This window comes from Tachysurus fulvidraco, chromosome 2 (genome assembly GCF_022655615.1).
Source record: "Tachysurus fulvidraco isolate hzauxx_2018 chromosome 2, HZAU_PFXX_2.0, whole genome shotgun sequence".
Classification (NCBI taxonomy): domain Eukaryota; kingdom Metazoa; phylum Chordata; class Actinopteri; order Siluriformes; family Bagridae; genus Tachysurus; species Tachysurus fulvidraco.
In genome coordinates, this window is record NC_062519.1 from 26492035 (window position 1) to 26516655 (window position 24621).

The following is a 24621-nucleotide window of genomic DNA, read 5'->3' on the forward strand; positions in this document are numbered from 1 at the left end:
TGCACATGCAATTCCCCCTCCAACGGACCTGGAGGAAGCCGTACCTTGAACACTATGACTTCCGGGTCTCACCCTGCACGTCCGGGTTACGGGTAAATAAGCCATGCACACACTGACTTCCTTCGTGAAGTATTGTCAGCTCTACTGCTATTCTGAACCCTATCCAGTAAGTAAGCCAGAAGTTACACGGAATTTAAATGGAAGTAAGCCAGAAGGTACCCGGAAGTTACACAGAAGTTAAACGGAAGTAAGCCAGAAGGTACCCGGAAGTTACACAGAAGTTAAACGGAAGTAAGCCAGAGGTTACACGGAAGTTACCCGGAAGTAAGCCAGAGGTTGCACGGGAGCAAGCCAGAAGTTACACGGAAAAGTTACAAGGAAGCCAGAAGTATTCTTGTTTTTGGGCGAAGTTACCCGGAAGTTACTCGGAAGTTACACAGAAGTTACCCGGAAGTAAGCCAGAAGTAAGGTAAAGAGGGTTCCCTCTGGCAGGCGGGAGGAGGATTTGCTGGCGTGGTTGTAACATGTTCAGATGCTTAGCACCACACACAATCAGAACATGAACAGCATGTGCCAAATATCACAGGCTTTTTACAGTCACAGAAATCCTGTGTTGTGTAAATAATAGTTTCAGTGTTTAAAGAATAAAGAAATAATAATGTCAAATGGTGACAGGTTTTTTTTTTACTTTAGTTTTATAGTAGTAAAAATTTCTGATGTGAAAGACAGAGAAGTCGTTATTTGAAACAGTTGCCAACCATGGTTGTCGATATCGCAAATATGTAAATAAGAAGGTTAAGCCAAGGTTTAGTGGAGTACAGTGTGAAATGTCAGAGAGCCAGAATTAACTGTTAACCTCAGGTAAAGTATGAGCAGCGTGAAACGTGAATCACGATAACCCAGGATTTCCTTAACTGTGGATTTACAATGCCTCAGGGTTAACTGTTTAAAGTGTGAACAGCTCTGTTGTCTTTTAGATACATACACAAGAACAATTAAGAGTTGCTCTGTATTCCTTTATTTGTTTGTTTGTTTTATACTCTGGTTGAGTCTAGAGGCGTGGAACTGATTTCAGAGCACATCAAACATAAGCAGGAGGCTTTTATTTTCAATGCGGGCATAAGTGAGCGGACTGATATGAAACTCATAAGGAAATTGAAGGCCATATTATGCAATGTACTTTATTCATCATTAACCCAGCCTGTTCAGTTACAACAAACAAGCAAACAAAACTACCCTGCCAGAAAAATTCCCCAAATACAGATACAGATTTGAATATTTGAACATTTGCACCTAACACATACATCCTGTATAGATGTTGTGTGTGACCGTTTTGTGACATATGTTATTAAAACATTGTCGGAATGTTATTCTTGTAACATTTATCACAGCCTAACCTTCGCAGGTTACTAGAACATTACAGGAATGTTATCCGTACGTTAAAAACACGTTGGTGAACGCTCTGACGTTCTATTAGCCAGAGGGTAAGAGTGAAAAGGGAAGGACTCTAGCTAACATAAAATGATTCAAATGTTATCCAATGTATTTGAAGTATGAATAACATTCCTGGAACATCCTAATAACGCATGGCATTTGGCTTAGAGTTTAATGTTGCTGAACAGACTCCATTTAACTTCCGTGTTACTTCCGTGTAACTTTTGGCTTATTTCCTACATTCTTCCGGGTTACTTCCGGGTTTATTCTGGGTATTTTTTATTACTTCCCTGTTACTTCCCATAGATATCTACACCTAGATGTCACCTAGGGGTTCTAAAAATGCGCCAAAACCGCCACCATCTTGGAACAGGGGTCTTGAACTTCGAAATCATGGACGATGCCGGACTTCTGTGCTGCGTTTGGATGTTCAAATGAACGAAATCTAAAAACCAGACAGCAAGGGATTACATTTCACAAGTGAAAATGTGTTTGATGATATTGAATATTATGAAATTATATTTCTGGTTACGTTGATTTGTTTCAGTCCTTGGTTAACGACCACAGCTAATCCATGCTAGTTACCCATTAGTTTTTGACAGTTAGGAAAACCGACAATGTTTGTAGATTCTGAAACTCATAATAAGGAAATCAAAAATTGACCCATGCTTATTGTTTTGTAAGATTCCCTTATCTGTCAAACATATTTTATCAGATTGTCCTGGACTTAACACAAGCAGAATGCTCTTTCATTTCACTTCACTTAAGGACATATTTAATGAGATTATGCCTGAAAAGGTTTTGGATTTTTTATCGGATGTTAATTTTAAAAAAATATATATAAAAAGGTATAATATGACTTTTTGTTTATACTTGTTTTATTTTTATATGATATTTGTGTTTTTGTAATTTAATTTTTGCCATGAAAGTAGCTTTGATTGCTGACATAAAATAATCTGAATCTGAGTCTGTTTCCCAAGTGATAAACAGAGAAGTCAGTCATGGACAATAGCACTCAGGAAAGAGGGCGTCGAGCCAAAAGACCGCACCTTTTATACATGCTTAGCGATCACTAAGAGTTATTTGGCTGAGTGAGAATAGTCTTACATCATGAACAACCAGGATGGATATTATGCTATGTTTAAAATCAGTCACTAAGTTCACTAATTTTGCTGTTCACTAATTTTGCTCATTCCAACAAACATTTAAGCTGAGAAATTTTAGTCAGCCTGCTCGTACCCCACTCTGGAGGACATATGACTTGTTCGTTGTCTGAGTTGTGTGACTGTACCAATTTTACTAGCTCTTGGAATGAGAAAAGAAACATACAAATAATAATGATGGGGAAATTTTTTTTGTAGTTTCCAATCCTAAATAGCTGATTACTAAATTTGGAAGCCAAAGAGAAAGAGGTCAGTTTTGGCAATGGCAATTTTTTTTTTTGGTGTGTGTGTGTGTCTGTGTGAATGTGGCCCAAACAGAGAAAGTTGAATATTGTTTATTCAAAATTCATTATCTTGCTACCCGTCCAGAAGCATGTTGGATCAGACTGAATTATTCAAGTGGATCTCAATAATAAAAATTTTTTTCTTTTTGTTACTGCTGAAATAAAGGAACCAAACTAGGTACAGATTTTGGAAAAAAAAAAATCTCTCTCACACAGAGAAGTATGAATAAACAAAATTTCACAACATATTTGACATGACATGATTGCTGAAGAGGATAAAATACAAAGGCTTTTTGGGATAACTCGCTGTTTGCCTCGAGTGTTTTTAAGTCACCTTGTTTTTCTCCGGGTCAAATCTAACACTCCGAACACGTTACAAATTGGCGCCCGATCGACTGAATCTTTAAGTTTCCTTGTTGGATGTATATTTCCGTTGGATTGCTGGTTACAATATTTCTGTGTTATTGTCTACATAGTGTGTATTTTATTTTATTATTATTATTTTTTCATTCCAAATAAGTCCAGTTAATGGTTACTTGCTTGTGTGCAATATGGCTTCTCACCCTGACCTTGAGTTTGATTTAGATGACAGGTCTGCAGTCGATGATTCTCCCTCACAACAGGTGGGGGCGCAGCAACATTTTGGCGACTTGAGGACTCAAGTGCAACAGTTACAGGCTGAGGTGAGGGTCCTACGGCGGTGTGTCCGTGACTCGATTGACCTGCAGAAAGGCATGTTGGCGTGCATAGAGTGGAATGAGAGTACAACACCTGTCAGACCACATCACACTCCACTGGCCAGTTCGACTCCTCACGGTATGGCAAGCAGTCAGCCAACAGCCCAAAAGTTAGTGCCTTCAGATGCCTGCTATGAGAAAACACTGACTGTTATGAAACCATACACTATCAGTCTGAATAGCACAGTAAATGCTCTTTCCTCATTGTTGTTACATTCATGACTTGAACCACCTGTGTTTGCTGCTGATGGCTCCCTGAGTCCTGAGGAATGGCTTCAGTCAGTTAACAGTTACAGAACCTCTCTGGACCTCACGGATGCACAAATGCTTCTTGAGCTTCCACGTTTCTTGTCTAAGGGGCCAAGGAAGTGGTTCTCTGTACTTTGCATGCAGGTAACCTCTTGGGCTCAGTTCTGTGAGTTCTTCAACATTGTCTATTTACTTTCAGACAGTCAAGAACATATCCTGAGGGGTATCTTAGACCGTAAGCAAATGCCTGAGGAGCCCCTACCTACCTTTGTTGCTCACATACTAGGTGAGTTCCGTAAACTGAAAACCCCTCCCCCCCTGTGATCCGGAAACATGCGCTGGAGAAATACAGACTCGCGCTGTATGGCACGCCCATGCTGTCGGCCATGGACCTTCTTTTGCGGGCTCATGAGCTTCATGCGGTTCTTGGTCCGAGCATTGGTTGTTTGCCTAAGACACAACCTAGCAGTGCACCAGTTAAAGATGTCCATTGTTTTAAATGCTCTTTGCCGGGTTTTACTACTCGTACTTGCCCAAACTGTTCTACACGAGGGACGCGGCGTTCGCGTCCCAGGGGACAGCGAAGCACAACGGAGGAGGAACTCGCATCGTCTGATGTAAATACGCCTCGCTCACGTACTATGTCTGTAAGAGACCAGGTGCTAGGTCATGTTGAGGATGTGGCTTCTACGTCACACTGGAACACTCCTTTCAGGGGGAAAGTAAATCTTTACGGGCATGCTTTTGATGCCACTCTTGACACCGGTGCATCCTTGTCCGCAGTACAATCGGCTGTGGTTTCGAACTTACCTGGGGGGTTGGCACGCATGAAATCTTGGTCTTCACCCCCTGTTCAGCTTGCAGATGGTGCACCTTGCTGCCCACTTGGTTTAATCTGGCTGTCGCTGGGTTTCATGGGTCAGCACTTTTATCAACGATTTGCTGTTTTTGAAAATTTTTCCTCTCCAGTTGTCCTGGGGATGGACTTCTTGATGAGATCCTCAGTGACTCTTCATGTACCCTCCAGGACTGTAGTCCTGGGTGATGTTTTACCACCTTCAGAGGTGGTAGAGGGTATAAACTTGTTGGAAATCTCGAATGTCTCATGCTTGGGAATTGAGTCTGCCCTCTTGTCTGACAAAGTTAACGAGGCTGCAATTGACATGGATCAGAAATGCGTGCTTACTGAACTGCTTGAGTCTTTTGGAGTGTTGTTCGATGGTCATCTGGGTCTCTTGTTGTACATGAGATTGATAATGGAAATGCTAAGCCAGTTCACCTTGCCCCTTACCGTACTTCTCCTGCTAAGAAGGAGCTAATTGAATCTCAAATCAAAGATATGCTGAGGGAAGGAATAATCAAACCTGCTTTGGGTCCTTGGGCCGCCCCGGTCGTAATTGTTCCTAAACCGTCGGGAGAACCCAGGTTTTGTGTTGACTATCGGGCACTTAATGAGCTCACGGATAAAGACTCATATCCTCTTCAGAGGATCGATGAATCACTCAACTTTTTGGCAAGGGGCAGTTTCATCTCTACAATTGACTTAGCCAGGGGCTATTGGCAAGTGACAATGTCAGAGAAGTCTAAGCCTATGACTGCGTTCATCTCTCACTGTGGGTTATAACAGTTCCGTGTCTTGCCGTTCGGATTGTGCAACGCTCCAGCCACGTTCCAGAGGCTGAAGAACTCTGTCCTTTCTGGGCTCATTTTTAAGTCTTGTGCCGTCTACCTAGACGATATTGTCATGGCATCGCATCCGGTCGTGTGTGGAAAAAGTAACAGCTGTGATTGAATTCATGCCAACCACTTGTGTCAAACAAGTCAGACAATTTTTGGGCCTTACAAGTTACTACAGACGGTTTATCCATGAGTATGCTTGTCACACAGAACCACTCTTTGCTCTTACCAGGACGGATGTTCCCTTTGTTTGGTCCAGTGAATGTCAGGCAGCTAAGGACTTCCTAAAGTCTAAGCTGACCTCTGCACCAATCCTGGTGTTTCCCAACTTTTCGCTCCCTTTCTTTGTCCATACTGATGAGTGTGATGTGGGACTTGGGGCTGCTCTCATGCAAAGAGATGACCGGGGCAGAGATGTTGTGGTGGCTTATGCAAGTCGCACTCTGCACAAAGCTGAAAGACCGTACTCTACCTCCGAAAAGGAGTGTTTGGCGGTCATATGGGCGTTGGAGCACTTCCGGTCGTACATTGAGGGTCTTCACGTGACTATTTTCTCAGACCACAACAGCCTCCGTTGGCTAATGTCTCGCCCTAACCTCTCTGGCCGGCCGTCCCTTGAACACTACAACTTCCGGGGCTCACCCTGCACGTCCTGGTTATGGGTAAATAAGCCATGCACACACTGACTTCCTTTGTGAAGTATTGTCAGCTCTACTGCTATTCTGAACACTATCAGTAAGTAAGCCAGAAGGTACACGGAAGTTAAACGGAAGTTAAACGGAAGTAAGCCAGAGGTTACACGGAAGTTACCCGGAAGTAAGCCGGATGTAAGCTGGAGGTTGCACGGGAGGAAGCCAGAAGTTACACGGAAGTTACAAGGCAGCCAGAAGTATTCTCGTTTGGGCGAAGTTACCCGGAAGTTACTCGGAAGTTACACAGAAGTTACCCGGAAGTAAGCCAGAAGTAAGGTAAAGAGGGTTCCCTCTGGCAGGCGGGAGGAGGATTTGCTGACATGGTTGTAACATGTTCAGATGCTTAGCACCACACACAATCAGAACATGAACAGCATGTGCCTCATATGACAGGTTTTTTACAGTCACAGAAATCGTGTGTTGCGTAAATAATAGTTTCAGCGTTTAAAGAAATAATGTCAAATGGTGACAGGAAACAATTTTTTTTTTTACTTTTATAGTTTTATAGTAGTAAAAATTTCTGATGTGAAAGACAGAGTAGTTATTTGTAACAGTTGCAGGCTGTATTTATCCAACCATAGTTGTCGATATCGCAAATATGTAAATAAGAAGGTTAAGCCAAGGTTTAGTGGAGTACAGTGTGAAATGTCAGAGAGCCAGAATTAACTGTTAACCTCAGGTAAAGTATGAGCAGCGTGAAACGTGAATCACGATAACCCAGGATTTCCTTAACTGTGGATTTACAATGCCTCAGGGTTAACTGTTTAAAGTGTGAACAGCTCTGTTGTCTTTTAGATACATACACAAGAACAATTAAGAGTTGCTCTGTATTCCTTTATTTGTTTGTTTGTTTTATACTCTGGTTGAGTCTAGAGGCGTGGAACTCATTTCAGAGCCCATCAAACATAAGCCAGGCCCGGCTCCAGATATGAGATGAAAGGTGGGCCAAGTGATATTCCAGGTGGGCCGGTCGGATTGGGGTGTGTGTGTGTGTGTGTGTCTTTTTAATGCTTTAATCTCTCATGTCTATAGTTTTAATACCATATATTTAAGACAATTGTTAGGGTGGTTTGTTATTTTTGTGTTTTCTTCATTTTTAATATTTTTTTTTTTTTACATATTTTGGAACTATTTAGTAACTTTATGTATATAAAAAGGGTTAACATGTTTATTTTTACATTCTCTTTTTTTGCATTTGTAATATTTTTTGACCCCTTAACAGATCTTGTATCAATTAAGTAACTTTAGATTTGAGAAATTGGGGCAATTCTTTTAAAATAACTATTTACATCAACTAAAACAAACGTTTTACTTGAGTGAAGCATGAACTGTAAGAATTGGGTTTATTCTTGTAATGTTTTCTTAAAAAGGGACAGTTTTTTAAAAATAACTATTTACATCAACTAGAACAAATCTGTTACAAACTAAAAATGTTAATTTTATCTGAAATGCTGTTTTTCTTAAGAACTATTCTCACATGTTAATATAGTATATCATATAGTAAATTTTTGGCCATTGTTATTGTGTATTTTTATTTTATTTTTTTATATTTATTTACAATCTTATGTAGGCCTATATTTAGGATTTTTTTAACCACACAATAGATCTTGAATCAGTTTAGTGACTTGTAGATTTGAGGAAAACATGGCAGGTCTTGAAAAAATAAAATAAAAATACACAATAATTTTAGAGAATTCTGTTACAAACTCATCCATGTCCAGTTCATGTGTTATTGCTTTTTCATGAGCTAAAAGCACAAGGTTTTTTTTTCTCTCATGAAGCATTGTTTGGCGAAATGGTGTCAAAATTCTTGCCAAAGTAGAGAATGAGCTCTCACATGAAGCAGTAGAGCAGATACATACAATTTCATAGCAGATACATACAATTTATGAAGACCTGAAAATGCATCTTTGTATTCCTGCAAGAGTTTGCAAACAGCAGAACATTTAGCATTAGATGGAAGTTTTTTGGACAGCATTGGTCTGGCAACAAGAATTTCATTCTGGAGTTCAGTTTTTGCAACCCCTGCAAGACTACAGAGAGGTTCAAGCAACTGGATGTCAAGAAATTTTGGCATTAAACCTGAGAGGGCTTGCATCAGCTGTAAATTCTTTGTGGAAAACCTGTGTTCTATCTCTGATACAGCTGTATCTAGTATGTTCAACATCTGTCGGCTTAGAGCTGCAGTGGCACATTCAGAACCGGACTGCCCTTCTTGCCCTAAAGGTGAAAAAATGACAAGGTCACCATAGGAAGGATTCACAGTCCTTAGACGTTTTGGTGAGGGCTCAACAGTAGACATGTCAGCGCAGTACTGCTGAAATTCACTGTCATTTTCTCTGAGATTTTTTAGTGCACTAAGACATCCCTGCACAAATCAACATTGTGAGACTGTAGGATGGCATTAGCTGGTTTTAAAATGGCGAGAAGATGTATCAGAAATTTGCCAAGTTTTAAAAAATGGCTTAGCTTCAGCTGAGAGAGAAGCCCGGATGATTCTTTTGCAAGGTCAACTGATGCATTGTCATCATTGGAAACCTTAAAAAGAATGTCAAGAATGACTTCCTCATTATCCACCACACATTTTGTGACTTCATAATGACTTGTCCAGCGGATTTCCAACAGTCTCCTGAGATACGGCCAATTGTATCTCTGAGAGACAAAATGATGCCTGAAAAAAGAGTGCAGGGAGCCTGATAAGTCAAAGAATCTTTTAGCACAAGGTTCACTTTGAATCACATGTATGACAGTGAGGTGAATCTGGTGGTTATAGCAGTGGATGTAGGGGATATGCCTGCCCAACCTTTGTTGTAATAAAGCCTGAACACCACCTCGTACCCCACTCATCACTGATGCTCCATCATAACACTGGCTCATTATATTATCAGCACGTTGTAATATTTCAGTAGTGATGTAATCTGCATCAAGCTGCTGGAGTTCTAACAAGCCAATGAGATGTTCCTCTGGCACACCATTGTACACAAAACGAATTATAATGCACAAATTTTCAGTGTTGCACCGATCCCTTGTGCCATCACTTTTCAAACAGAATGCAGCTGAATCAGCAGTGTCATATTTCTGTTTTATTTTTTTCAGAACCATGGATGCCAAAATTTCAATCACTTCATTCTGGATGGTTTTGGAAGTGTACTTTGGATTTTGTGGGATATCTGATGTAATGTCAGCCAGGTATTTATCTTTTTCCAACGTGTATTTAAACAACTTGGCAAAAAGCCCAGCAGCTACGCAATCTTCCTCACTGTCACATGTTTCACAATCCCCGCGTAGTGGAAGCTCGTTGACTGCTAAAAACTTAACAACACCTGCCATGCTTTTTATGTAATAGCGATTCTTTTCTATCTGTTGGGGGACGAGCAAACATGCTGCGGTCTCCCCCGACACCGATCGGCGGTAAAACTCTGTCTATGAGGTCGAGGATTGTAAATGAGCTTGGCTGCACGCATGCTTTTGAAGACCGCGGTCACGTTCTAATGCTGCTTTCCAATTTCGAAAACCTGTCGAAACGAACGTGTCATTTTCAGAGAAAGCAACACTGAACACTCGACACGGAAAACAAAAGCATGCATCGCGATCGGGGGTATGATTTCAGAACCGGCTGGTAAGGATTCGCCCTGTTTAAATCATTCGGGACAGAATTGCTGCTTCTTTGAGTGCGTATATTTGTGCTTTTGACACTATCGGAAGATGCAGATGAACTCGACTCATCCATTTCTCCGACCTCATTACCGCAAATGGATGAGGAGGTGGTAGCTGTGTCCTGGAGAGCTACAGTTGTTTTCTTTTGTCCTTTCGGAACAAGAAATCTGAACATGTTATATTTTATAAGCCTATATATAGCGTGTTAATTAAATTCACTAACAGTTCTAAAAAAGTTACTGTGACTGTCGTTTATTGCTTTATAAGCACGAATGTGAATGAATGAGCCAAGTCTGTCTGTCTAGGAGGGGAAAAAAGGGGGTTGGGCAGAAATTAGAAAATAACGTATCTCGAGCTGAATTGAATATGGCACCAATTTTGTGATTGGCTGTTATGTGGTTCGAGGCCAGGGTGGGCCAAGACACTGATTGGGTGGGCCAGGCTCACTCTGGCCCCCCCGTGGAGCCGGGCCTGTAACAGACAGAGAGTACAGAGTGTTTGTGTTAGGAATATTGTGTTGAGTGATAAGAAGAGTAATTGAAAATACATAAATGCACATTTATTTGTATATCGGTTTTAGCAATAGACGTTTTCTCAAAGCAGCTTTACAGAACATCACCTTAAAACAAAAAGTTATATAGAGATTAATATAAAACAAAAACTCAAGGTTAATATTAGACTTCTATTTAAACGTGTTTGTATTTATCCCTAATGAACAAGCCTGAAGTGACTGTGGTGAGGAAAAACACCCTTAGGGAGAAACCTTGAGAAGAACCAGACTTAAGGGGGGACATCATCCTCATGTGGGTGACACTGGCAGGTGTGATTATAAATATACAGTCTGACTATGTTGTATTGATAATGAGGTTGTTGTCCTCAACGAGCACATGTAGTTGTCATCTCTTCTTAGTGTATCTGAATATTTAATGAAGCAGGAATCCAACTGGAGCTGGAGCTGAGTAAAGAAGCAGAAGGCTGAATGATTATCTAACTTGTAATTACAAATTAAAATATAATAGCATGGACAAAATAAGTTAAAGAAAAAAGTCTTTATTATTTGTTTTGTGTTTGTGTTTAAACAGAAAGAGAGCGAAAATCACTAGTGATGATATTATTATGAGCTAATTATGACCTCAGGTACAGAGCTCTAGAATTACGATGAATGTTTAATTGGCAATTTTGCTTCTATTTGCTCCTACAATTTACTCCTTTAAGTAGTAGTAGTTTTACTGTTGCTGCTGCTTTTATTATTGTTATTATTATTAGTAGTAGTAGTTGTTGTAGTGGTGGTAATCATAGTAAATTGTAATTTTAAAAAAAACCTTGGTTGGTTACAAATAGTTGCAGGTTACTATTATTATTATTATTATTATTATTTTACCCAGTGCTACATTTGCACATTTTAGAATATTGCTTCTTCTACTACTATCAACAACAACAACAACAAGAAAATTAATATAAAAGCAAAAAATGACATAACTAAAACTTACTGTTATGAATACTATTTGATCTTATAAGTTGTTGGCCAAATTTCTAAATTGCAACAATACATTTAGTTCTTGACTGATAATCTTTCAAACTAGATTACAATTTTCATATACAGTTAGGTCCATATATATTTAGACACAGGCACAATTTTAGTTTTTTTTTTAGGTATTTTCAAAAACTTATTCAAGCTATAGTTGTATAGGTATAGTGGGCTGAAAGTCTCTCAGCTTTTGTCCACGGAAGACAACAGTAGTAGATGATTGCAAACCATTCATAAGCATAAAGAATAGAAAGGCCAGATTAGACTTTGTCAAAAAAAACATCTAAAAAGCCCCAACCAGTTCTGGAAAAGCATTCTTTGGACGGATGAAACTAAGATCAACCTTTACCAGAATGACGGGAAGAGAAAAGTATGGAGAAGGCTTGGAACAGCCTTCATGATCCAAAGCTTACAACATCATCTGTAAAACATAGTGGAGGCAGTGTAATGGCATAGGCCTGCATGACTTCCAGTGGCACTGGGTCACTGGTGTTCTGACTGGTGTTCAGTTATCTCCCTCTAAAGACTCCTCAGCCTCCTCTAACCACTAGATGAACTTCAGCAGCTGCACACACAGTACACACACACCACATGTTCATTATTTCCCTTCAACAACATGTTTACATCTGTTTGAATAAGATAACTCATCTGTGTTATAAAAATGTTCTGATCCAAACTAGAATTTGTTTTTAAAGCACTAATTAGACAGACACATTCCTACATTACAGACCTAACTCTATCATACTCAGCACCAAGGTCCTTTAGGTCCCCTCAGCTCCCTCCAGACATCCAGACTTTAAATCTGGGCTAAAACTTAAATTTATTCTCTGCCTTTTCCAACCTCTTCACCTGGAGTTATTTATTCTTTAACTAATTATCTCCTTTACATCTTTGTTCTTTTCTACTCCTAGTTGGATGTGTTGTATTTTTATTATGAGTTTTGTACAGCACAGTCAGTGTAAGCTGGATTTAAATGTGCTCTTTAAATAACTTAAACTTACTGAAGTAACAGAACACATTACCATATTCTGTATATTAAATATATGTATATTTTGTAATTAGATTTATAACTATAAACTAACATAGTGTTGCTGAAAAGTGTGACAAATTACATAGAGTAAAGAACTACAGTTAGTGTAAATGGACTACGTTTCCCAATCAATGTCTCACCCCGGGGTTCTTGCACAGGGTTCTGCTCCTCTTGGTCTGAACTCCCTGAGAGAACCAGCGCACAATGGAGTCCTCATCTAGTATCTCCAACTGGTACACACTCATCAACACCTATAGAGCACACACATGCAGACACACACAGCTAAACCACAGCACACTACTACTATATAGTGTACAAACTGAGCTTACATGCACCTCACAAGTTGGGTGCGGCTTTGTGTTGTGGGTGTGGTTTACTGCAGTGGGTGTGGTTTTATGGGATGGGAATGGAATGAGTTATGGGTGTGGTTTTGTGTGGTGAAAATAGCTCATTGCTGTGGGTGTGGCTCTGTGTGGAGGGTGTGGTTTACAGCTGTGGGTGTAGCTTTACCTTGGCGAGAGCAGGCCAGTGCCTGTCGTGCTCCATGAACCAGTGTGGAGAGACAGTGTGCAAGAAGCAGGACCCGTGTTAATATAGGTTTAGCTTTCTAATGCTGGAGAGAACTGGTCTTCCACGTGAAACGGAGCTAAACCTTTCATGGTACATCACACAGTACTGCAAAAACACATTTGACCTGAATTACCATAGTATTACTCATTGAGTTCATTTATTGATAAAAATATACCCTCGGCCAGCTGCCCCAACAGGTTCCGCCATAATAGTTGCCTGGTTGCATGTGTATGTATGTGTGGGGCAGAGCTATCAAAACAGGGGTGACACCCATTTGGGTTAGGGGCGTTTGTTTTGGTGATTTCAAATGTCAACATTGGCTTTCAACCATGCACCCCACCTTTAATGTAAACCTGTTGTTTGCCTTTACTGCCTGTTCAGAATATCCACCACCTTCTGAACAACTAGATTTGAGAATAAACAGAACCAAGTTAAATTGATTCCACTGCCAATCAAAAGGCATTTTCCTGTAAAATCTGCTTTGAGACATTCACACTCACACTGACTTTCATCTGCACAATCTTCCAGGTGTACAGGGCATGGTTGAGGAAGAAGAGGAAAATGAGCCTGAAATGGGGATGGAGGAGTCTGTGTCCATGTACAATATTGCTGGTGCGGATGAGAGAGAGGAGTACGGTGTGGAAAACGGAGAGGAAAACATGCATGTTAATGGATCGTATTTCATGTTGTATGGATTGTATCAGTAAAATCTCTTGAGTTTGTGTATAAATGTCGGACAGAGTACTTTGTAATCTACATTTTTTTTGTTTGTTTTGAGTGAAACATTCAACCAGTATTTTTTTTTCATGATTTAACAATACAATTGTACTTTCTTCTAGTTTCATACTATCTTGAATCTGTGTGTAAATACTTATAATTTAATTTTACATTTTATCTGAAGTCTGAGTAACAGATAAGCTACAGTCAGCATGTCTGTATTTAAGATTTATATAACCTGTCCAGTACACAATCTTCCCAATAAACTCAAAAACATTTGCACAACTCCAAATGAAGCAAGAGTTGAACTTTGATGTAATTGAAGTGTACCACTTGGAGAATAAGAAATTAAAGTTATCCAATAATCTTGTTTGTTCTCAGTGAAGCCGATAGTCAGTCCTTGTAAGAAGAAACACTTTAGAAATGAGGTACAGTTGAAGTATATAATTATATGTGCTGCTTAAAAGGCTTGTAGTGTTGTTGTTTTAAATCTGATTGGTGTCCCAATAATAAGTTATACAGTTGTACAGTAACATAGTAAACAAAACTAATGTTATATAATTTGATGAGTAACAATAGAAATTGCAGTAATTATTGCATTTTATGTGGTTATTAATTATAATTGTTTAATAAAAGTTATTAAATATAGATATAAACCTATTTAGTTAAATGGGTTCCAGAGTAATACTCAATTTGGTTTGCGCTGAAATAAATTTAGATTAAACACGTGAAAATCGGCAAACTCAATGAACACCGATAACAATAGAATTGTAAATAAAAACTTGATTTGTAAAGTTTGTCGCAACAAACTTTGATGTTGGCTTTGACGATGCAAGTATTGGCAAAGGCCGGTGCTTTTTGGAAGTGACTGGACATATGGTATGTGTGACTTTTCGAGGCAAGTGGACAGAAAGCTTGTGAAAACTACTGGACCGCTAGGTTGCCAATACTTTTGGAGGCGAGCGGACATGAGCATGTGACATGATCCGAATACTCGTTATGCAATTACCCTCATTGTGAGTGCCATCACCAGAATACCCGGTGGGGTGCCAATACTTTTGGACAAAAGTGGCTACTGAGGGTTTGGACATTTCATGTGAATACTGCAGTCTTTATGGGATTCTACTATATTACTATAATTTATTATTATATAGATAGATAGTGTGTGTTTTGATATGTCACATATCAAACAACAACTCATTGATCATCTCTACAGAACAGCTCCAGAGCTCTCTCATGTTTCTGGCATATGTTGGCCACCAGGTTCTCCACAGGGTTTATTAGCTTGTGTTTCTTAAGTTTGGGCATATTATTATGAAACTCTAAATGAGTTTTACACAAACTAGCACAACAATCCAGACAGGATTTCAGGGCCTTCAGCTTCTCTCCACTGCAGGCATCACAAAGAACCTCAGGTTTGTCAGAACCACTTTTCAGATTACTTGAAGTAATCTGCAACCTTTCTCAGTGTTGTGTTAATCTTCAGTTTACATGTAGGTCTCTTGGTAAATATCTGGTTACATAATGGACAGTGACAGTGTTGATTCTTGTCCCAGCACTGTGTAAGGCAGCTCTTACAGAGGTTGAGAGGCACATCCACACAGATCGAACACAGCAGCTGATCTTTTAAATCTCTCCCAGAAGGCTTTTTAAATCTCTCCCAGAAGTTTGTATTTACTGTTTAGTGATTGTACTTTGATTGAGGTTTGTTTGATATTTTGTTATTCTTTCTGTTGTAGGAATTGATATCTCTGCAACAGAAAGTTTTTCTTTTGGTTGTAAGTTAATATTTGTTAAAGTTTTTCATTCTTTATTTGTTGAGTTCTATTGTTAATTTGGAAAGGGGTTAGTAGGGAAGGGGTGTCATTTCTTTTGGATCTTGTTTTCTCCTGTTTATGTTAGTAATGGAGTTAGTGTATTGTGTTGTAATCTTTGTTTTTTTTTGTTTTTTTTTTTACTTTTCTTTTGTAGCTTATTTAGATTCTCCCTAAATTAGTTAGATGGATTCTGCTTATTGTTTTGTCCTGATCCCCTTCTTGAAGTCTTCAAACCCTACTGCACATCATGTTTGTGAATAAATGAGCTTTGTTTATTTTGACTTGGTTGTAAAGTGACATTCTTTTTTGTGACAGGATTGGGGTTGAGTTGTTGATCCTCACAGTTGACACACACCACCTTTTATTCTGTTACTCATCCCTCCATCCCCAGACTCCATTTGTTCCCTGGGAATGTAATGAAGTATCACTGCCAAGCTCCAACAATGACAATGACAAATTTTTATTCAACAAAGTGACACATTTTTCAGTTTGTAGTTTCATGTTAATGTTCATTTACAGATTCCTAGATTATTAATCTTTTATAAGTCTTAGACTTTTGGACATCAATGTGTATTTAAAATGTTCTGTTATATATTGTTTGGTGTTACATTATACATTTTGAAGTTATTTAGTGTTGCAAGGTTTTGTTAAATGAAGTTTGTAATAATCATTCAAGATGAATATTATATAAAACCCATTATTGTGATGTAATATTTTACTATGAAAGCTGTCTGACCTTCTGTGCACGTGACTAGAAGTTATTTGTGACTAGAAATTGTTATTACCAGAGAGAATTTTTCTACAATATTAGAGGGTCAGTAGGAGCTGGAGATGTGATGGTGAGACTCGGGCTCATAAACAACTTAGAAAGACCTAGGTAAGATCCTGATCAGTAGATGATTGAGCGTTGTGCATCTAGCCAATGATTCGTGATGTTTTCCTTTCTTCTGTTTTCTGCCTATAAATCATTCCTATATAACCTCAGTGTAATAAACGTTCTAGGCCCTTCCTCCTCTCATTATACACGAGCGCTGGTTCCTGCTGTGCAGCAGCACAAATACATTGTGAACCTTTTTACTCTTGCTCGTTCTGAACAGTGTGCTATTTTTATTTTCTCAAAAACTTCCACAACAATAATCAGTCACAGATGTTGCTAAATTTGGTAACTATTTTACATCTTTCTTTAACAGTTTCTATGTATTTGTTATTATATGTATATTTTCTTTTTAGTTTCTACAGACATTTAGCTCAGTTACATTTTCAGGGAGTTTTTCATGATGCTTATTTTCAAGGTTTTGTTTTTTTAATCATTTAAATTTTAATAAATCACCCTGATTAACAACTCACCATAATTATATTCCCCGCTTCATACCTACAAGCATACTGCACAAAAGCAAAATATTACACAATATTGTTATTAGCACTACCATGCACTTCTCACACTTTATGTACATAATTGACCAGTCATATATTCTGTATTCATATTTAATACTCATACTGTCTATATTGTATCACATTGTCTGCATTTTCTTGTATAGTCTGTATTGTCCTGTCTTGTATAATATAATGTTATTTATGTCTGTACTTTTGAGAGTCACAAACAGCTGGAACCAAGTTACTTGTGTGTGTCAACACACTTGGCCAATAAACCTGATTCTGATTCATTTTTCTGCCTTTCAGTGTCAGTGAAATCAATTAATATCCACATATTAAAATAGCAAACAAAACATTTCACTTTTATATATCTATGCAAATAAATACAAACTATAAAGAAATAAATAAAACAATAATAAATAATATAATTCTAATGAAGTATTATTTATTTCTTTCATTTCATTACATATTTAATTATTGAATTATATATTGAAATGTGTAACTAATAAAGTAATATAAATCATCCATAGTTACAGGATCAGTGTAAATAAATGTCTTTCTAAGATGTTTGTGTATTATAACACAACTCTTATTATATACTTATATATAACACTACTCTTATACATACTACAGCCCCATTGACTCTCTATGTAAGTGCATTGATGAAATTAACAGTTGGATGCCTCAAAACTTCCTCCAGTTAAACAAAGACAAAACCAAAGTCATTGTATTCGGAAATAAAGATGAAACTCTCAAGGTTAACACACACCTTGACTCTAGGGGTCTAAAGACACAAAATAAAGTCAGAAATCTTGGTGTAATTTTACAGTCTGACCTTAATTTCAGTAGTCATGTGAAAGCGATAAGCAAATCAGCTTACTACCATCTCAGAAATATAGCCAGAATTAGTTTTTTTGAAAAAAAATTTTTTATTTATTTATTTTTTGCTCTCTTATAAATTGTTTTCTAATTTCTATGCATTTTGAATGACCTCTGTGTATGAAATGTGCTATACAAATTGCCTTGCCTTGCCTTATTCTTGCTACATAAGGCAGTTAAGACAATTAAGCCATTCACTGAGATCATTTTTATAACAATATAGATTATAATAGTGACAGTACTTCATTAAAACATGTAGAATATCTATAATTATTAAACATGCAGAAAACTAAACATGAAACAGAAAACTAAACATGAAACTGTATAACTTACATAATTCTGGTTCTTCCATGTTCCCCCTTCTGCCTTCTGTTTGTGATGAAGATTCACCCATTTATTTCCTCCTGTGTACTGTAAGAAATCACATTATTCAGTCCACACATGTAACAGTATGAGGTTTAACAGTTATGTAACACACATGTAACAGTATTAGTCTGTTTGCAGTGTTAAACCTAATGAATGACACAAAAAGCATTTAGTCTGTGATTTAAAACACATGTAAACATTCTCATCATCATGAGATTGTAATAAACACAGAATTTCACTGATCTTTCTCTCAGCTTTCAGCGCATTAACTGTATCATTCACAGTTTCTCACATCCAGATAAGTTTGTACGTTTAAGTTTCAGCCAGAGCTTACCAGTCTGTATTGTCCTGTCTTGTGTAGTATAATGTTATATATGTCTGTACTTTTGATAGTCACATACAGCTTGAACCAATATTCTTCTGATTCTTCTGCCTTTCACTCTCATTCACTCATTTTCTACCGCTTATCCGAACTACCTCGGGTCACGGGGAGCCTGTGCCTATCTCAGGCGTCATCGGGCATCAAGTCTTCTGCCTTTCAGTGTCAGTGAAATAAATGAATATACAAATATTAAAATAGCAAACAAAACATTCCACTTTTATATATCTATGCAAATAAATACAAATTATAAAGTGTAGCGGACCCCATCCGTGACCAAAACTTTGCTGATTGTCTTAATGAATTTTTAGTGAGCCTTGATAACTCCAACAGATCACAGTAAGAGCTTATGCCCTTTAGGGGGGTGTTAACAAAAATATAAAACTTTAGAGCTGAGAACCGTAGTGCTGTGATGTTTTTCACAACCGTGATCCGTGACAGCAATGGATGCTGCCACTTTTCAAAATAAGAGTCCCGCATTTATATCAAAATTTATAATAAAGAAAATATTCAAATACGTATGCTACACTCCCACCAAATTATGTTTCTTTAACCTTTGTGTGTTTGAAGAAATATAAAGTCCATATGTAAATCAGTTCATTCTGCTTCTAATAGCAAAACCAACTTTTGAACTGGCTTTTCTAAGATTAATATCTTATTTATCCGTTCTCCTTTCTTGGACAATTTCCTGTCACCAAGTAATAATTTTTCTTTCCTAACCAGTCCATCTGGGCTTGAAACAATCTTTACGACCCTTCCTATTCTCCACTGATTTCTTGGCAGAGATTCATCAATATCCATAACTACATCACCAACCTGAAAATTCCTTTTAGGAGCATGCCAGCACTGTCGTGTAGCAATAGTGTGTAGATACTCCTTTTTCCAACTTTCTCCTCTACTCCAAAATTGCTCCATAAGGTACTGTACCTGTCAATACCTTTTTATCGCATAAACATCCTCTCTTGGGAATTTTCCTGGAGGTGGTAAAGCTGTTGTGGCTTTCCTGGTAATTGGTTGGGTGTGAGCGGTTCTAAACTCTTAGGATCGTTCAGGTTATCCACAGTTAGGGGGCGACTGTTGACTACTGCCCTGCCATACAGTAGCCTCATAAAACAAAGTGCGCAAAGAAGCATCACTAAGTCTGCCTGATGAAAGTGATACACTTGAACTTAGAACACTGCGTACAGTTTGGATTTGCCACTGCCATACGCCACCAGCATGACTTGAATGGGGAGCATTCAAAATAAAGTCATATTGCTTGTCAGCAAGAAAAACACTGTCTTTCAGGGTCAAGCTCCTGTAATGCAGAATTCAGTTCATGTTTAGCACCTATGAAATTGGTACGCTGGTCACATCGAATGTGTCCACTGTGCCTCGAATAGCAATTAAGCATCATAGGGCATTGATGAATGCATCTGTAGACATGTCTTCTAACATCTCAGTGTGAATAGCTCTTGAACAAAAACAGGTCAGAAACAGACCATACCATTTGTGCTGCTTTCTGCCCTCCAATCTATACCACAGTACATAAAGGTTGAGGAAGGTTTTACTCGTTCTGTAGGGAGATTACTTATCCTTTGACCTTCAGCAGATTTTCTTAGCCTTCTACAAGTTACACAGTTGTGGATGTATAAAGTGACAGCTCTGTTTATTCCAGGTATCCATTAGCCACAAGACCTGAGATCATTGATTGTGAATCCCTTTTTTTGGTGCTTCACTCTTTCATGACTGTGTGCAATTATTAATTTGGTTATGTGATGTTCTCTGAGAATAATCAAAGGATGTTTGAATGAGTGAGTGCATGATGAATGACTTAATCTTCCTCCCACCCTGACCATATTGTCCGTGTCTACGAAAGCATCAAGGTGGTGTAACTTATTATGGCCTAGATTCAAAATATCTATCTCCTTCTGATAGTCTTGCTTTTGCACTCCCTTTAGGATCAAATGTTTTGCCTCCTCTTGTTCACTCACAGTTGCAGGTGAATTTGTTTTATCCTTCCTACTTAGTCTCAAAAGGCGTGCAATGGCTTTGCCAGCTGACTTCAGTTTTGTTTGTTCATGGGACTTTCTGCCTTTAGTTTTTCCTTCAGCAAATGCATGCTCAAAGGAGTTGAGATCAGGTGATTGACTCAGAATATTCAATTTCTTTTCCTTAAAATCCTCCTGGGTTGCTTTTGCAGTGTGTTTTGGATCATTGTCCATCTGTACTGTGAAATGCCGTCCAAAACTTTGCTGCATTTGGCTTAATCTGGGCAGACAGGATATTCCTACTGTATACACTTCAAAATTCATCCAGCTGCTTCTGTCACATCATCAATAAACACCAGTGACCCAGTGCCACTGGAATCCATGCAGGCCTATGCCATTACACTGCATCCACTATGTTTTACAGATGATGTTGTAAGCTTTGGATCATGAGCTGTTCCAAGCCTTCTTCATACTTTTCTCTTCCTGTCATTCTGGTAAAGGTTGATCTTAGTTTCATCCATACAAAGAATGCTTTTCCAGAACTGGTCGGGCCTTTTTAGATGTTTTTTGACAAAGTCTAATCTGGCCTTTCTATTCTTGAGGCTTATGAATGGTTTGTGATCATCTACTACTGTTGTCTTCCATGGACGGCCAGGCCTTTTTATGTAGCTGAGCTCACCATTGCATTTGTTTTTTCTCAGAATGTACCAAACTGTTGATCTGGCCACTCCTAAAGTTCCTGCTATCTCTATGATGGATTTGTTTTGTTTTTGAAGCCTAACGATGGCCTGTTTGACTTGCAAGCCTTGAACGCATGATGTAGGTTCACAACAAAAGATTCCAAGTGCAAATACCACACTTAGGATCAACTCCAAACCTTTTACCTGCTTTAATTGATAAAGAAATAATGAAGGAATAGCCTACACCTGTTTATGGAACAGCTTTTGTCACAAAGAAATGGAAAAAGAAAATGAAAAAAGAAATGGGGGGATGGCTACTCTCAAGAGCTGTAATTTCTAAACCCTTCCTCCAATTTGATTTAAATACCCTCAAATTAAAGCTGAGAGGCTGAAAGCTGTTTTATGTTTTTTTCTGAACCAAACTAAATGACCTATTTAATTTAAAAGGTTCAGAAAAAAGTCTTCAATTCTGAAACAAAATAAACAACAGAATACTTCTTACAGTATTCAAGACATTAACTTCAGTTCCTTACTTATTGGTTTCTGTTGGGCTTGCTCCATCTCCCTTTTTCATCTCTCCATGTCTCCTTCAGAAACCAACACTACACAACAAAAATAACAGAACCCAAAACGCATGTAAATTCTACACACTCTTGGGCAAAATGCACTTGTAAATGGAATATAAAATTCTCCCATCTTCAACTATTGTTAAATTCTTCTTGTGTGTATTGTTTACCTGGTGCCCCTCTGATGACAGATGACAAAGCAGATATCTTCTTGAGCTAGAATCGATATTTTCTCTGCTTTGTCTAGTCTTTGCAGAAGCTGCAACTCTGAAAAGACAGTTTAATCTACATATGCTTACCAATTTGTGTGTGATAGGCTTCACTCCAGAAAATAAGAAATGTATAAACTGTGAACCACCAGCACAGAATTTTGAAAGGTTATAGAGCAGTGGACAAACCTAGGTCAGTTGATTTCCTCCGTCCATAATGCAAAAGGGCATAGGTCAAGGCGATGAGATGGAGTCATCTCCTTTGTGACTCTGGAGGAAAGACCACAGCCTTTCCATTCCTTCCCCGTCTGTGAGCCCAAACCCATCGAGCCGTCTGGTACTGTACTTGATCTATGATTAAAGCAAAGATATAAAATATCGCATACTGTACACTGACATTGAGCATGATCTTACTGCTTATAGTGATCACGGTTAGTGTCAATCAAAAATCTTGGGGCAGAATCATTCCTATAGAAATGCTGTGTAAATAAGTTGTTTATAGTAATCAAGAAGTCCGCTTATGATGTTCATATTGGGTATGTTTGGTGTGTATGCATATGCCTGCAGTTGCGCGTCATGTGATGTTTTCCTTTACTCACACTGCTGTGGTCTAGTGAGTTATTTTCCCCTCCTGTTCCTGCGCTGCTGGTGTTATGGGACTTTAATGGTGCATAATTAAAATCCCCGCACTCTCACAGCAGCAGGTAGGTATACTGTATGTAATGTAAGTGGAGTGTAATGCCTTCACCCTGACCATTCAGACAAGGCCCGGAGCAGGAGAGGACCTTAAGGGTCAGCTTATGTTGTTTTATCTTAAATTAATACAAATAGCAAAGCTGTTCATTTTATTACTTTATATTCATGTAATTATTATAAAAAAAAAGATGGTAATCTGCATAAAAATAAACAAAGGAAACTAAATTGGTTATAACACTCCTCTGCTTATAGTGATTAGTTTGACCCAGACAGATTTGAGATAAGCGGTTTCCACTGGATTGTCCTACACATTGCATCTCTGAAACAAGTTTAGACAAACACCAGGTTAGAAAAATATTAGATTAAAAGATTATTTTTAGGCATTTCTAGCTAATTTCAGCTCAAATTGTTCTCAAAACAATAATTCAGTTTTACACAGAAAAAAAAGGTACTTACCTGGAAATGTGAGGCAACAACACAGGCAATGTCATAGACTACTCGCAGGTGTATGTTCTTGTCCTCACATCTTTGAAGTAGCACATCGATGACACAAGGGGATAGGCCAATCTATTCCAACACAAAAATGTGAATGATAAAACACTTTATACTGATCAAAAGTTAAAAATAATTATACAATCTCCAGCATCACATTCAATACCTAAATACTCAATAAGAACACTCAGAATGATCCAAAACATTTTTCATGTTTTCTTATATTAGTGAATATTATAGAATTGTGGTAAAGTTTACATTTTGTAATATTTTGGAATCTCTAATATACATTCCATGAGGTTTATATTTGTTGACTAAAAAAATGAAATAAAATATGGCTTATGTTAGGGTCATGCTATTTTAGGCATTTTATGAATAGCTAGAATCAAACAGGGGAATTATCATTCTGGAACACTGGTTAATTGTAAGAGATGTCACTACAATGGCATAGACTTGCCGTTCTCCTTGGCTCATGTTGACAAACATTAGGGGCATTTCATGACGACAGGATGCTCCAAACACTCCTGTAACCTCAGGTTTCTTTGCTTGTTGTTGTGACCTCAACACGTTGCCAGCCTTAAAGTTACTGCAGTCCTAAAGATTTAACGAAAACATTGAATTTATGGGAGGAATAAAGGTCTTTTTCCCACAAGTAAAATCTATTCTGCAAAAGTATTCTGCAACTAAGACTAACTTTGTGAGGCTTTGAGCGGTCAAGATGTGATCGCAGGTATCCATCATATCTCCATCCTCCTAGAAAACAAAGAGTTACAGTAATCCTGGTTTTGTATCTGCACCAGGTTTATACACTTATGCTGTTACAGTTTTAGTATAATACTTTTACCATAATTGCATTTTCCATGACGTGATGGCATTGAATTGATATCTGAAAATCAGATCATTTTGTATAATCAAAAAAGAACCATGATAAAAATCATGATCACAATTATTTAACACGATTACTCAGTGACTTTGAGAACATGAATTTATTTAACCTTTTTGTCATGTAAGTGTTGAAATAGGCTACACATGTCAAAGCAGTGGTGCCTTCGAAGCACGCAATTTATAATTTCACACAAATTGTTGCACAATATTGTTTTACCTCAATTATCTTGTTTTTGTAATTGTTTAAATCAAAATTTAAATTGGAAATCAGAAACAATTAATTGCACAGCCCTACAATATGGACTCGTTAGTCTTCTATGAAAGTTACAGAAACGTTCACTTCTCAGACAAGGCTTCAAACTGACTTCTGTAAACTGACTTACCTCTGCAAGTGTGAGGTTATTTTTCCAGCGCAGGGTGTTGCAAAAACCCTCAACAGAAACCTGACACTCCAGTGACAGACAAACAAAAAGCTCAAGCAGAGGGATGGAGAAGGCTGTCTGGGGCTTGTTGACTGTTGCTGGCCAGAGCATTATATTTTTAATTTCTAAACAATAAGCCTTATGAAAA

General features: G+C 38.1%; 2 long non-coding RNA genes across 4 annotated transcripts; one reads left to right on the forward strand and one right to left on the reverse strand.

The window, feature by feature from the left end:
* Positions 1 to 100: 100 nt before the first annotated feature.
* Positions 101 to 14103, forward strand: LOC125140745. Its single transcript, XR_007139977.1, has 2 exons — positions 101 to 469; positions 13550 to 14103. It is a non-coding gene; the product is annotated as an uncharacterized LOC125140745 (long non-coding RNA).
* On the reverse strand, positions 10655 to 23261 carry LOC113657779. 3 transcript variants are annotated; one of them, XR_007139974.1, is made up of 9 exons: positions 23131 to 23261; positions 22168 to 22329; positions 21940 to 22036; positions 21737 to 21805; positions 18509 to 18709; positions 18142 to 18219; positions 12962 to 13126; positions 12592 to 12702; positions 10655 to 11986 (listed from the first exon to the last, which is right to left on the reverse strand). It is a non-coding gene; the product is annotated as an uncharacterized LOC113657779 (long non-coding RNA). The 3 variants fall into 3 exon arrangements; XR_007139975.1 differs by having other exon boundaries at positions 22168 to 22993; positions 23131 to 23259; XR_007139976.1 differs by lacking the exon at positions 18509 to 18709.
* Positions 23262 to 24621: the final 1360 nt, after the last annotated feature.